The following is a 14,698-nucleotide window of genomic DNA, read 5'->3' on the forward strand; positions in this document are numbered from 1 at the left end:
GTCTTTTTAACATGACGTCCAAAGCTTGACTCTCCAATAACCGCTTACGCGCCCAAAAATCAGAGTTACAAGTACGTCAAAGATCATTGTGACAAAAGAAAGAATACACATAAGAATAATATCATTGCAACATATACATATCGATGTATCGAAGTACCTCTACATTAATGAAATCAAATCTGAATGTTGTCACAGAAATATGTTAACTATTTTACAGAAACACAGTAGAATATTGCTGGTATCGAGAGGTTGAGGTGAGGTGCCGTAATGGTTACGTAATTCAAGTACCATTGAGAGCCACCCACATGCCTTGCTCATACTGTGGCATCAAGCAGTCAGGCCTGCAAGATGAGTGGTCTGACAAGCGAGTGGATACATTCTTATTTATCGAGTAACATGAACTCTCGTACTCACTATTAAGTTACAAATTATCCTCCTGTATGAATAATACGCAACGGAAACGCACATCGCACTATCAGTAATTTACAGAACTCTGACTGTTCACTACGCACTGGCAATACCACATTTTCTTTTTTTTATTTAACGGCTTTTATCAACACGTGGCCATCGCACTGAATATGAATGGCGCACACTTTATAAATTCTGGATATCATGACAACATACAATTCGAAGGAAAAGGCCACCAATCTTTTTCTTTTCACTATCTTATTTATTCCGATAAATTCTATAACCTAAACACACAAATTCTATAACCTACAACAATAACATATGAGAAATTCCGCCCAGTGGGCATGGCTTTACATTGGTGAATCTCTGTCTTATGGTCTGGTAATTATTTAACGCTACAATGCACTTTCTGGATAGGATGGTGGACCTTTCATTATTTCTCACACTTCGACTCTCACAATCATCATCACGAAACTTTCCTCCAGACCGAGCAGTACAAAAGGAACACGCATAACCCACTACCTCTGAAACTACCTTGCTACTCTCCCATGCAAACCACACATACTTAAATTACATGACATACACCACACTACAACATGAAATACAACACAGGGAATAGTCACAACATTATCACTTTCGGCTTTCCCACTTCAATTAGTATTCATCCCAGTTTCACACGACACTGCCCCACTTCGTAACTTTCCTACTACGTACTCTGGAGGATATATGCACGTCTCCCTGTGCAGTGCAAGCCAAGTGGCGTTGCTGGATAGACGGCTGACTCACCTTGCTTCTCTCTCAGAGTATTATAATTTGAATCAAGCGTCACATGGAAACATATCTCGCAAAGTAATATTAAGAACATATTCATCACACACACGAGTCCTCAACTGATACTATGGACGAGTACTTCTCTTTATCCTTTGTCTCATACACAGATTGAGACACACAGTACTCACCACGTGGAAGTACTCGCCTCTAATTTCAAGTCCTGCACACGCTATTTCTTAAATATTTCAACTTACAGTACACACGCTAGTAATTCAGCTTAACTTAAGCACACGGAAGGATTTCAACTTATTGCTACACGTGGTTTCATTGTGACCGTTGGTCACTTCCGAAGATTACTACGATCCCATTAATATTACCTGCCTGACATTTAATTCTCCCCACAAAAGTTCCTGAAATAGAGAAATTATTATTTCAAACTACTCTTAAATATTCCACATGCATACCATGTCTCCACTCTTTTGTCTTTACGGAGCACACCTAAGACAGGTCTTAACAGCACAAGATACAGCGGCAGAGTGCTGAAACATGGCCGTTCTTCAGGTCCTCTCGCACCTCTGCCGAAGTGGGGGAGCACCTTGCTACCGTATTGGTCAGCTACATTTCAGGCGCTCAAAGCTCAGGTAAATTTCATCTCTTTGGTCCCACCAAAGGTGGCCAAATGATCGTCTCAAAGATGATCATATATTCACATTCACTATCTGCGGTTAGCAGACGACCATACATTTATTCATTTCACAGATCTCACCAAACTGGATGTAGGGATTTATTTTGTGGGAGTGCACATGTGATCAATTAAATAAATAAATTGTTATTCTTTCCCACACTGGTATCCGGCTTCGCTGTATTAATTGAAATTGAGTTATTTTACAAAAAAAATGTGTTGTTCTGACAAAAATAATGAAGTATGTTGTACCTATTTTCAATGTCGGGCGGTACTGTACCCTTTCACCATTACAAGCTGCATACTACTTATCATAACTATACTTGCATTGAGAACACAACGGGAACATCATGTCACCACTAGCAGGATTTGATTTATTGTACTCTCATAATGATCTCTGGCTGGTCGAGAACTGTTGTTACATTGTGAAACGCCTTAATGATCGTGTCGCAAGAAATTAAAATATACACATTATCTCCTTTGACAATGTGTCATTTTTTTTCCAAACATTTCCACTACATAGATTGTTTACAAGATACCTGGTGATATCAAAGAACGGTTCAGAACATTGTTCCACACAATCGATATATCTTTTGGCGCCACCCACCGTCCCTTGTAAGCTTTAATATGCTCAATTATGATACACCCTGTTTATAAATTACTAGATTTTTGGCTGGCGTGTGTAGCTGGAGTCACCCCAAACAAATACTGCTCTTCACGTCTATCTTGTTGCGCTCATTATCTACGGAAAGCGTCCCTTTGTTTCCCTTTAGAAACAAAACGATTTTTAAAGCGTAATTTTACGTGCCAGTTAGACAGATTGGTACCAAATTAGTCAGATGCGGTAGTAGTTTTACCGATATGTTTTAACAGGGACAGTAAAACACGGGGAATAGCGAGTACTCCAGCAGCCAGTGAGCAGCTCTGCTGCTTGGCAGTAGCAGTGAGTATGAGACAGGGCACTGCTATCGCTGCTAGAGCACTGGTTATTCTTCGTGTTTTACTGTCCCTGCTAAAACATGTCGATAAAACTACTACCGCATTTGACTAATTTGGGACCGTTCGATCGAATGGGCTCGTAAAATTCCGCCCGAAAAGTCGTTTTGTTTATAATGGGAAACAAACCGACTCGGACACTGGCAGTAGCATGAAAGGTTTGATAAGCAGTATTTGTTTGCGTGACTCCAGGCATACACTGCAAAAACAAAATTACAAACAGAATGAGATTTTCACTCTGCAGCAGAGTGTGCGCTGATATGAAACTTCCCGGCAGATTAAAACTTTGTGCCGGGCCGAGACTCGAACTCGGGACCTTTGCCTTTCGCGGGCAACTGCTCTACCAACTGAGCTACCCAAGCAAGACTCACGCCCCGTCCTCACAGCAGGTACCGGCAGAAGTAAAGCTGTGAGGACGGGGCGTGAGTCTTGCTTGGGTAGCTCAGTTGGTAGAGCAGTTGCCCGCGAAAGCCAAAGGTCCCGAGTTCGAGTCTCGGCCCGGCACACAGTTTTAATCTGCCAAGAAGTTTCAAAAATACAAACAGCTGCTGAAAAACCTAAAAAAAAATCGGCTAACGATTCGAAGGAGACGCTGTTACCCCCGCTGTTTTATCTGAATCCTGAGGAAACTCTCAATGCTGCTAGTAACTGATTGTCGTTTCGAGAAAGAGGACTGTCGCTGGTAGCTGTCTGACACTCCGCTGATTTTACACCGTGCGACTCTAGGGCTGGCATGAAGTGTATCTACTGTTTTGAGCTGTGTGTCATGATCTTTGGCCCAGAAGCCCGGTGGAAACATTATTGGCTTGCTGCAGTGCTAATTCTCATGATGTGGTTGACTCACTGAACAACGGAAATAAGATACATATTACGCTTCATACATTTGAAATGTTTCAAGTGAATGATTTACAGGAATGAGATACCAATAGCCCATTTCGGGTGAATGATATAAGAACAAAGAAGCATTTGTTTTTATATATTAGAGGCCACTTGGGTCGCTTGTCCCTTAAACAGCTCTTAATATAGCACTTGAAATTAAAGTGCTATATTTTGGCCAACACTGAACTTAAGTTATGAGCTTAATGCCACTTCTGTAATGGAAACTTAAAATTGTTTACGCCGACCTCAATTTCAATAGAAGTGAGCGTAGTTTATATTACGACAGACGTCAATGTGTTTTTTCTTTTGTTTTATTTATTTACAAAAAAGGAAAAATGTTCAAATGTGTGTGAAATCTTACGGGACTTAACTGCTAAGGTCATCAGTCCCTAAGCTTACACACTACTTAACCTAAATTATCCTAAGGACAAACACACACACCCTTGCCCGAAGGAGGACTCGAACCTCCGCCGGGACCAGCCGCACAGTCCATGACTGTAGCGCCGTAGACCGCTCGGCTAATCCCGCGCGGCATTTATTTACAATATCGTTAATTACAATAGTTGTAATACTACACGTACGTACTGAGTGTGTGGACTGCAGTATAATGTTTGTGTTGGATGATGATGATGATGATGATGATGATGATGATGATGATAGAAGGGAGAGGGTGAAGCCCTGTGCTGGCACATAGCCTGTTCCTCGTGAATAGCTCCAAGGGCGCCGCCAATCTTAACGTTCCCATCCGACCAATGGGTCACCGTTAACAGCGTCGGACGCCCTCGCCTCATGAGGCACTACAGAGAGTTTTCGTATTTAAACCACGGCATTGGCGCGAAGTCTGGCGATCAGAAACTTTACGCCACCGCCTCTCCCCCCCTTCCCGACAAATATTGACTGTGTAAATTCGAACCGGCTTACCCCCTGGTCGAACGCCACCGCATAAGCGACCTCGGCCACGGAGGCGGCTACGTCGAAGTGGATCGATTCGCCGCAAGCCCTCCCTCAAGTTGATCAGTAGTGACGGTATCAATGGCTGCAGTAAAACTTTGTGGCATGTCAGGGTGCTATTTTATCTGCTTGTTTTATTATGCTATCTGCCTTAGAGAGTTAATTTATACTCATACTAATAATGTTTGTCAACTACAAATGAACTAAAACGTGATAATTGCAATCAATAAAAACAAAGGCTCTGATGCGCCAGTGGTGAGAGTGTAATTAAAGCATACATAAATGTTCCTATTTGTGCATAAATTATCTATTTTGGAGTGCAGATGAAGTGGTGGTGGTTACTTTTCTCAAAGAAAACCCGTTCGGGTAGCCGAGCGTGTTAAGACTTGCAGGAGTGCAGGGAGGCAGGCCTATCCTGGATCGAATCCGCCTCGCGGATTAATGGCGAGGGATAATGAGGCGGCCAGCCTGCATATGGTTTTTAGGTGGTTCCCCACTTCTAACTACGTGATTACCGACTTGATAACCAGGTCCTGTCTCATAGACACAATAAGCAAACGTTTAGAAAACGGTCTCACTCTGGAACCTGGCATATACACTAGGCGCAAATGGGGTGGACTAATTCCTTTCCAGGAGGGGGGAGGTAAGGTAAGGTAAGGTAAGATAAGGTAAGGTAAGGTAAGGTAAGGTAAGATAAGGTAAGGTAAGGTAAGTGGTGGCGACGGTAGGATGGGCCGGCAGCTCTTTTCCACTAATGTTGTCAAAAACCATACAACAGTGCCACTCTAACAGAGAAAAGGGGAACAGGCGAAGAAGAAGAAGAAGAAGAAGAGCAGGGGCAGACATTTCACAAAGCGAGAAAGCAAGAAAGAGAGAGACTTATGGCACTCTTTGCTGAGAGGCCCTAAGTGGTAGGTTCGGACCCTGGACCGGAAACGGTTTCTTTCCTCCACAAGCGTCCGCAGCTCGTGGTCTCGCGGTCGCGTTCTCGCTTCACGAGCGTGGGGTCCGGGGTTCGATTCCCAGCGGGGTCAGCGATTTTCACCTGCCTCCAGATGACTCGATGTTTGTGTTATCCTCATCATTACATCATCATTTTTGAAAGTGGCGAGATTGGACTGAGCAAAGGTTGGGAATTTCTTCGGGCACTGATAACCGCGCAGTTGAGCGCCCCACAAACCAAACATCACCATCATCATCATCATCATCATCCACATGCAATGGCATCTTTCCCTGTGGTGGATCAGAGTTGTGTCTTTAAGTGTATCTGTTGCCAATAGGTGAATGTAAGCGGTGGGTGCTTTGCGTCATGTCATGTTTGTGTTGTGTGATGACAGCCCCTTTTACAAAATCACTTAAAAACTCAGTGGTCGAGCCGTTCTAGGCGCTTCAGTCCGGAACCACGCGGCTGCTACGGTCGCCTCGGGCATGGATGTGTGTGATGTCCTTAATTTAGTTAGGTTTAAGTAGTTGTAAGTCTAGGGGACTGATGGTCTCAGAAGTAAGTCCCATAGTGCTTAGAGCCATTTGAACCATTTGAAAAACTCAAACAGGTATCAAACAGTAACACTTAAATTCCGTTAATGTAAAATAGTAAACGCCACTCCGTTAGTGATAACCTTGTAATGTGTTAATGAGATTTATTTATTACTTTGAGGATAATGGGGCAGGTATACCACTACAGGGATATTTTGGTGTGCATCATTGTCAGGTGGTTGTCGGTTTGTCGATGGCGTTAGCCGTTGTGATGCTTCCACTCTGTCCACCTTAGATGACAGCTAGAAACAGTTATGTACGTGACAAGCTGGACTGTAGAGGGGGGGGGGGGCGTCAACCAATGACTCCAACTGATCGTCAGCGTGTACGCTCGTGTCAAAAGTGTTGAGCAACCACCTATCAGGTATCGAAGTGCCCCACATCGTGCGTGGATACAGTAGAAATGGATAGGTCTTGTTTCCCATGACATTCTTCAACATCGGGTTCTGGTGAGTGCTTACCTTATAATGCTCAGCACGGTGTTTGACCCACCAGTCGCACTATTTTAGCAACTTTTGCAGCTCTGGAGTAATGCTCCATTTTCCCGCACTTAACGACAATAAATTCCATAAAAAGTCTTCTAAAAGGTACCACAGCAGTGCGATGTTTATGCCTCCTAATAGAAGCTACGCACCATACATTGTAGGGTGCACACAAAACAGCATGACGTGTATCTGCGCAGATGGATGGAAGGGGAGGGGACTACAGTAATGGTGGGGGTTCCCCCACGGATGGCCACCCCGCAATAGGGGAGGCGCATTTCCACATCTGAAGCCTGTGCAGAAACGTAACAGGTAGCGAGCCTGCAAGGGATCGTATTAAGAGGTTATGTCAGTATGACCAATAATTCGACAAATATAGACTTTCGAAGCCAATAGTTTCTCACTAGGATACCGAAAAATAAGTAGCTGCATAAACAAAGAACAACTGAAGCAAAACAAGATTGAACACACACTGCCAGAAAGAAATCTTATAAGATAAAAAAGTAATGTAGCAAACATCATAATTTACTACAGACAGTGTAAATAAAACATCTTGTGTCATGTGGAAATTATGTGCCATTCATCTGACAATCTGTTCAACAATATTAGTTACCAATAAAATTTTCTTTACCTATCCCATGTCTTCCAGAAGTACTGACACCTTGGGTAATACTCGTAGCTAAGTTTAATTCTCTTCATTGAGTGATTGGAATAATTAGCGCTTCCTGTATCCCTCCCAAGCACAGTTTTTTAATGAAACTTTTGGTTCATAGTTTGCCTTTCCCAACAGAAATTTAATGGCATTGCAGGTGCCTGATTGTGAGAGCATTCCCTACATCTGGTCAGCGTGAAGACTGTGGTGCTATGGTGTGTACTAAAGAGATGGCAACGAGAACACTCGAAGTGCACAGGTCAGCAGGCGGCAGTCACTGAGGTGGTCACCCCTTTGGAACAATGGGATGGACTCGCCCAGCGTTATTTTGCACGAGCCCTACTACAGTCTCTGTGTCCCTTCAGCATTAAGTGGCACTTAGATAGTCAATATTACCACACGGTGATATTCTGCAATATTATAGACGTTCTCTGTAGACCGCCCAATAATATTATGCAATGACAGACTGTACCAGGACTCATCTGAAGAAATAAAAAGCTGGAGATCCGAAAGCCCTGGTTCCATTTCACTCAGGACCCACCAGCAGATCTCAACATGCGAAAGTTCGCCTGGATGTTTTAAATCACGCACAACAGCAGATCTGTAAGGATACAGACGCAGTAATGTGTCACCGATAAACGGCGTTGAGATTTCGTCGAACTTTGTTGCAGGCTTTCCCTTCACTCCAGATATCTATTTAAACTCTTTTCAGGTAGTTTTTTCACTACAGGGCCTGTTTCGTGCCATGTTGCCACAGTCTTGCATTGGAGGCTTTCATGGAGGTTTTGCCAAAACACTTCCAAAAATGCAATCAGGTCCACGAAGTATTCCACGAATTCTAATTTCAACATCTGCTCCTCTGACTCACCTAAACGTATGACAGAGCGAAGTATTCGGGGCAGAGCATACGGGAGATGCGCATGCGCAGACATGTAACATCGACCAATTGGTGCTTCAGAATCATGGTCTCTTAACATTTTCCATGATGGACAGTTCTCTTGCTCATTAAAAAGTGTTAATTCCATATCAGTCTTATAAATATTTCCAGGGCCAATTTTATTTTTTAAAATACTGACATGTGCTGAAGCACAAAGTTTTCGCTGCACTGCACTTGAAATGAACGTGCAGTGGTGGATTTTATAAATAAATTGTTTTTGACAGTTAAAGGCGACGTCGATGTCGTCGATAAATTTGTCGCTTTATGAATCATATAGACTGAGTCCCATAAGATTCTCGAAAATTCTTTTCCTTAATGGGGTGTTGGCCTGCATTTCGTGTACAGTTTGCAATTTGTAAGGGCTCCATTAACTACTTTCGTAGCATCTTCCCCATACTTGATTCTGAACAATCCCGGCTGTCTAGAATTAAATCGTTTTTTGTCTGTTTTAAGGCTGAAACGACGAATGGAAATTCGTACCAGGTTCTGCATTCGAACCTAGGTCTCCTGCTCACTGGGCAGATGCGCTAACCACTACGCCACCCTGGCACAGTGGCTTTGCACCACTGCATGAAGTACCCTAGCACGCCTCCCTCCTCAATCCAAGTTCCCATCCACCCCTCAGCCCACTTGGTATTCTCCATAAACTCGAACATTATTTCAGATGTCCTCCAACTGTATTGGAATAGCAACTCAGCATCCAACGAACGGGGGATCCTGTCTGAAACCCAACCATAGGTGCTTTAATAAGATGAAACTACAGTATGTGATTAAAAGTATCCGGACACCTGGCTGAAAATGACTTACAAGTTCGTGGCGCCCTCCATCGGTAGTGCTGGAATTCAATATGGTATTGGCCCACCCTTAGCCTTGATGACAGCTTCCACTCTCGCAGGTATACGTTCAATCAGGTGCTGGGAGGTTTCTTGTGAATGGCAGCCCATTCTTCACGGAGTGGTGCACTGAGGAGAGGTATCGATGTCGGTCGGTGAGGCTTGGCACGAAGTCGGCGTTCAAAAACGTCCCAAAGGTCTCCTATAGGGCTCAGGTCAGGACTCTGTGTAGGCCAGTCCATTACAGGGATGCTATTGTCGTGTAACCACTCCGCCACAGGCCGTGCATTATGAACAGGTGCTCGATCGTGTTGAAAGATGCAGTCGCCATCCCCGAATTGCGCTTCAATAGTGGGAAGCGAGAAGGTTTTTAAAACATCAATGTAGGCGGTTGCTGTGATAGTGCCACGCAAAACAACAAGGGCTGCAAGCCTCGTCCATGAAAAACACGAGCACACCGTAACACTACCGCCTCCGAATTTTACTGTTGGCTACATACGCTGGAAGACGTCGTTCACCAGGCATTCGCCATACGCACTCCGTGCCATCGGATCGCCACATTGTATACACTGATTCGTCACTCCAAACAACGTTTTTCCACTGTTCAGTCGTCCAATGTTTACGCTCCTTACACCAAGCGAGGCGTCGTTTGGCATTTACCGGCGTGATGTGTGACTTTCGAGCAACCGCTCGACCATGAAATCCAAGTTTTCTCACCTCCCGCCTAACTGTCATAGTACGAGCAGTGGATCCTTATGCAGTTTGGAATTCCTGTGTGATGGTCTGGATAGATGTCTGCCTGTTACACGTTACGACTCTCTTAGACCGTCAGCGGTCTCTGTCAATCAACAGACGAGGTTGGCATGTACGCTTTTGTGCTGTACGTGTCCCTTCACGTTTCTACTTCACTATCACATCGGAAGCAGTGGACCTAGTGATGTTTAGTAGTGTGGAAATCTTTCGTACAGACATATGACACAAGTGACACCCAACCACCTGACCACGTTCGAAGTCTATGAATTCCACGGAGCGCCCCATTCTGCTCTCTTACTATGTCTAATGACTACTGAGGTCGCTGATGTGTAGTACCTGGCAGTAGGTGGCAGCAGAATGCACCTAACATGAAAAATGCATGTTTTTGTGGGTGTCCGGATACTTTTGATCACATAGTGTATATGGTTCCAGATATCTAGTCTCAAAAAATGGTTCAAATGGTTCTGAGCACTATGGGACTCAACTGCTGAGGTCATAAGTCCCCCAGAACTTAGAACTACTTAAACCTAACTAACCTAAGGACAACACAAACATCCATGCCCGAGGCAGGATTCGAACCTGCGACCGTAGCGGTCGCGCGGTTCCAGACTGTAGCGCCAGAACCGCTCGGCCACCAGCGGCCGGCATCTAGTCTCAGAATGTATGATGTATAGATAGAGACTGAAGCAACGAATGAAAATTTTATCAAGGCCGGGATTCGAACCAAGGCTTCCAAATCCAGGCCTTGCTGCAAATTTTCAGTCGTAACATCAGTTTGCATATATAGGCCTACATTTTAAATGTTTGAGACTTGAAAAAGTCTCTGTAACCATATTGTTTCATTTAAAGTTTCGTTTTGTTTGCTTGAGCATTTAAATGAACATCAGGTGTCGTTTTGAGTCTGCCATAGAGGTATCATCCCCTAGTCCCGTCCAGTTCCTCTTCTCTGACGATCACGATGACGACGAGAGGAACTCCAAACTTCCTTCCATTCTTTGCGCGTTTTGAAAGCACTCAGACTTCTACAGTCGGACGATAGCACCACTGTATTACTGAATAACAATGCACATTTACCGCAGGATGGCATATGGAATTATCCCATCGTCCAAATGACAAACCTCCATGGTTGAGTTAGCCACAACGTCATGCACTTATATTCAAATTGGGAAATATAGAATCTATGAAATCTCTCAACTATTTATAATCATTCTTAGTTCTGGTCTGTATGATTAAATGCTGACGTCCGCTCTTCTGTCATTGTTGAACATGGGCGCTGAGGATCTGAACCTTCGTTGTAGAGCTCCTCTTTATGTTCCTCGATGTAGGCTGGTTATGTAAACGCTTTCTTCCGTATTGAGGTATAAATGCTACAGTTAACTTATCTACGAACTGTACTTTACATGCAGTTGAGAAAATAATTATTCTGAATGCACACAATTTTTTTTAGTCAGCCAGTTCCCAGAAGTATCCACATAAACACCGTGTATATCGATTACAGGACGTGGCCGGTGCTGCTCTTGATCAGCTGTCCTTGTAACTCCGCGGGGTACTTTGCGTGAATGAGACTCAACTCTAGTTTTTGGAGACTACTGAGGACGAAAACAGAGTCGCCATGTAACGACGCCCTACCTTTGTCCCGATTCTTGCAATTTACCGTACTTCGAAGTAATGATGGCTCTTCGTGGTAGTGGATGCTTTCACGCTCTGGCCACATCCTAAACACCAGAAGAGAATCTGTGAGAGGGGCGCAGACTGGCCTTACACGCTATCACCAAGGGTGAAGAGGGCAGATAACACCGCTTAACCCCCATACATTACAGAGCCCGGAATTCATTCCTTCTCTATTAGCTCCCTCTTTCCTCCTTTTTAAATTCTTACGGATATGCGTAGCTTTCTGTTCCTTAATATGGGAAGCGCAGTACAGTACATCATAGTATTTATCACTACCCCATAAGTGAGGTCGCCGCCATAGTCTCCATAAGTCAACGCTAAGGTACTAGAGCAGTCAGTCTATTTGTTCAAAATAATGTTTTAGTTCACCTTAGCTGGCAACATTTTTCAGCCGGCAATGTGTTTCAGTCAAAATTCAGCAGAAATCACACATACAGGAACCAGGTACCTTAACGTGACCACCGCCTCCTTTGTTCGACATCAGCGTGGAAGAACCAGTCACATATGCCTAGTGCATTACTTGTAATGGAAGGTATCTAAAGCTTGTCGGGGGGGGGGGGGGGGGGGGAGGGGACGGCGCAAAACAGTGCAATCATTGTCATAATGCGGAAACGGAGCGATTTATCTGACGCCCAAAAGGACATGATCATTGCTTTCGGGCCAAGTGTGGAAGCAATTGCGAAGCGACTACGTCAAAATCGACACCGAGCCAACCGTGGTGCATCACGGGCCATAAATGACAGGGGTGAATGATACTTCCAGGAGTGCTAGTTCTGCAACGTTCGCAGAAGAGGTTCTGTGAAGTTTGGAAGGTAGTAGGAGATGAGGTACTGGCAGAACTGAAGCTGAGGGGACGTGTCGTGAGTCGTGCTAGGGTAGCTCAGTTGGTAGAGCACTTGCCCGCGAAAGGCAAAGGTCCCGAGTACGAGTCTCGGTCCGGCACACAGTTTTAATCCGCCAGGTAGTTTCATATCAGCGCACACGCCGCTGCAGAGTGAAAATCTCATTCAGGGGTGACTGATGGCTGCGGAGATGTATACGGGCGAATAAACGTGCTACCGTTGAGCAGCTGAGATGAACCAAGGGGCTACCAGCACTGTTCCTCATTGACCGCTCAGCAAAAGTTGATGTGCACGGGCCTCCGCAGGAGGCACCTGGTTCATGTACCCGCGCTGATCGCTGTTCATCGGTGACGAAGGCTGGAATTTGCGTTCCAGTACTGCAGCTGGACGTCCACTGAGTGGCAAAAAGTGGTCTTTCCAGATGAATCAGATTTTATGACCCATCCGGCAGACGGCCGTTGGCGTGCACGTTGTGAAACGTCTGAAAGCAAACAGCCTGCAACAATCGTCAGAAGGGTCCAAGCCGCAGGGCTTTCTCTGGGTGATCGCGTCATTCTGAAAGGCAGAGTGGATCAACGCAAGTATGCATCTATGCATGTGGAGCACGTTCTCGGGGCAGTGGCATTTACCAGCAGGTCAATGCGTCGTTCGAAGAGTACCAGGGGAGTTTACCGTACACTCCTGGCCTCCAAACTCCCCGGATTTAAATCTAATCGAGAATCTGTGGAGCCACCTCTATCGGGCTATTCGCGCTATGGATTTTAACTCTCTTCCGCACTGCAAAAGGTGATTATTCAGGCTTTTGACAGGTGGTCCATTAATATGACTGGACAGTTTATTATCCTAACTAAGCGGACAGAAAATCTTCTCTCTAGAAAAGGATGAGTAATTACATTAGATAAACGGAAATTATATAATACTAAATGTGGTGTCACCGCCAGACACCACACTTGCTAGGTGGTGGCATTTAAATCGGCCGCGGTCCGTTAGTATACGTCGGACCCGCGTGTCGCCACCATCAGTGATTGCAGACCGAGCGCCGCCACACGGCAGGTCTAGTATAGAGAAACTCCTTAGCACTCGCTCCAGTTGTACAGCCGACTTTGCTAGCGATGGTTCACTGTCTAGATACGCTCTCATTTGCAGAGACGACAGTTTAGCATAGCCTTCAGCTACGTCGTTTGCTACGACCTAGCAAGGCGCCATATTCAGTTACTATAATTACTATCTTCAAGAATGTATTCTGAACAGATAATATTGTGAATCATGTACCGTCAAGAGCGACGTTTATCACTAATGGATTATAGTTAAGTATCAAACTAATTATGTCCGCTTTCTGAATTCTCATTCCTTGTCTTGTTCCAGACCTCACGTCAGTATAGTTCTTCCCTCCTCACGCCAGCCTGCGTGAGCTAAAACGCGTGCATTTCGGCCTCCACTCGTAACACGGTGTTGGCTCTTCTGCTAACACAAAACTAATGTGACACATTACTTGCATGTATTAGTTACAACATTTTGCTTGCCTCAAGATGATATGCACTGCGTAATTTGAAGTCACATTTTTACCATCTGGTATAATACGCACAGCCTTAGACCGATATCGACTACGTAACTGATCAAATCTGTGGCAGTTACTGGATTTTCTTATGGTAATTATGTGAAAATAGTATTGTGTAATGACTGGCACCATACAAACATGAGTTAAAATACGAAACAGGTTACGGAGAAACGGATAGTTACTGTATGCCGATTTCTTTAAATTAGAGGTGGAGCCCCTCCACGACCACACCGGATGGCCAACACAAAAGGTCTACTACCGTCTCTGCATAAGCGTTAGTTTTCAGTTACGTGATGTCTCGCAGCATGTGGGTACTGCGACGTTTGCGTTACCGAATCAGGCTCGCAGCAGCCATTTACGGACCGCTGGCTCGTCACAGCACCAAGGTAACCCCCTTAGGAGTGCCATACTCGTCTTCTTTCCAGCCGAAGGCGCCTTCTCACGCGCTGGCGGCGCGTCGACGATATGGGGGCTGGCCACAGCGCTCTTGATCGCCCTGTGGTCGGCCAAGTTTGCTGCCACAACGCAGGTGAGCGAGTCTGTGTCGAAAGACTCGTAGACCGACTCATTCTTGGCGCAGGTCATCATTAAGTAGAACAGCGCTGTCCACCCACCTCTGCATTTGACGTAGAAAGGGGGGACACGCTGTTCAAATGGCTCTGAGCACTAGGGGACTTAACATCTGAGGTCATCAATCCCCTAGAACTTAGAACTACTTAAACCTAACTAACCTAAGGACAACACACA

General features: G+C 44.9%; 1 protein-coding gene and 1 non-coding gene across 4 annotated transcripts in view; one reads left to right on the top strand and one right to left on the bottom strand.

The window, feature by feature from the left end:
- Positions 1–14,698, top strand: part of LOC126259224 (protein GDAP2 homolog) — a 1,081,164-nt gene that overhangs the window by 210,908 nt on the left and 855,558 nt on the right. The window lies entirely within an intron of this gene.
- On the bottom strand, positions 3,146–3,220 carry Trnas-cga (transfer RNA serine (anticodon CGA)). The gene has a single exon. It is a non-coding gene; the product is annotated as a tRNA-Ser (tRNA).

Source organism: Schistocerca nitens, chromosome 5 (assembly GCF_023898315.1).
Source record: "Schistocerca nitens isolate TAMUIC-IGC-003100 chromosome 5, iqSchNite1.1, whole genome shotgun sequence".
NCBI classification, from domain to species: domain Eukaryota; kingdom Metazoa; phylum Arthropoda; class Insecta; order Orthoptera; family Acrididae; genus Schistocerca; species Schistocerca nitens.